The sequence below is a fragment of the Microtus ochrogaster genome, linkage group LG2, assembly GCF_000317375.1.
Source record: "Microtus ochrogaster isolate Prairie Vole_2 linkage group LG2, MicOch1.0, whole genome shotgun sequence".
In the NCBI taxonomy this organism is placed as follows: Eukaryota; Metazoa; Chordata; class Mammalia; order Rodentia; family Cricetidae; genus Microtus; species Microtus ochrogaster.
Genome location: NC_022028.1, coordinates 30361721 through 30362970, shown reverse-complemented (window position 1 = coordinate 30362970; position 1250 = coordinate 30361721).

Sequence of the window (1250 nt, the reverse complement as noted above, 5' to 3'; positions counted from 1 at the left end):
GCCTGTCCACGCTCTTCTTTTCCACTGTCACCCCAAATGTCAATAACCCCACATACAGAAGCATGATAGTCACAGATATCTGAAGCCTGGGCTCCGTGAGCTATCACAGCCGGCTTTCTAGGCAAACAGTTGGGGCTGACTTTGTTCACTGCTCTCGCTTCCATTACTCGGGTCCTGGGGGGTGGGGTGGGGAGCAAGCAGCTTGCTTTCTTCTTACATTAGCAAGCATTTGAGTCAGAATACTTAAAGAATAAAAATTACTTTGACAATGAGAGTCTTTGCTTACACATTTGTAAAAACAAAAAGAAAAAACAAAAAAACAACTTTCACATCAGATTTTTCAAAGCCAGTGGGGTTTTCTACTGACAGCAAATGATGTCACTCGGCAGAGTTCCTTGAAAACAATGTATACTAGAGACCTATTTACCTTAGAAACTGATGAGCATGCAAATGATTAAAATCTGCACCAATGAACATTGTACAACAGTCTGTGAGGTATGTGTCTTCTGGCTGACTGAGTGCTAACACTGGCCTCAGCAGTCGGGGGTCAATTTATCCCTCTAAATAGAGCAAGGGGTCCCTAATCAGTTGATCAGGGCAATGGTCAAGGCAGTGCCTTTGCCCTAGCTCCTTCCTTGCAGCCCCACCCAGGCAGCTCAATCCTTCCCAGAGGCAGAGAGTTGCTCCTCCTCCAAGCAGGGTTGCCTTCCTAGGGACTCAGAGGAAGCCCGGCACTGCATCAATTCGTTATACTTTTCAGAAGTTTCGTGGCAATAATTTACAATTCTGGAGGAAACATCTTCAGGTATATTCATTGCCATTGCTATTTAATACATGAAAAATTCCAAGACATGTGGACTTTCCAAACAAGGAAAGGATTAACATGTTCACTGCTGGCTAGATGCCTCAGTGGCAGGTCACTATGTTTTTCTGCACTCTCTGTAAACCACGTTTATTAGATAACCGCTAAAAGGCCAGCAAACACCAGGGCAAATGGGCCAACCGCATTCATCTGAAACACACACAACACTGGAAGCTCTCAGAACACAGGAGATAGGTGTCTTAGGGAACATGACATGGAGCCCTGGAAGGAAGGAAGGAAGGAAGGAAGGAAGGAAGGAAGGAAGGAAGGAAGGAAGGAAGGAAGGAAGGAAAACTAGCGAATGTATGTGAGCAGGCTTCTCAGAGCATGCGGGCTCGGTTTGCCCCTAAGCTTCCTGACAGCTGTAGCAGGAAGGAGGGGGAGCAGA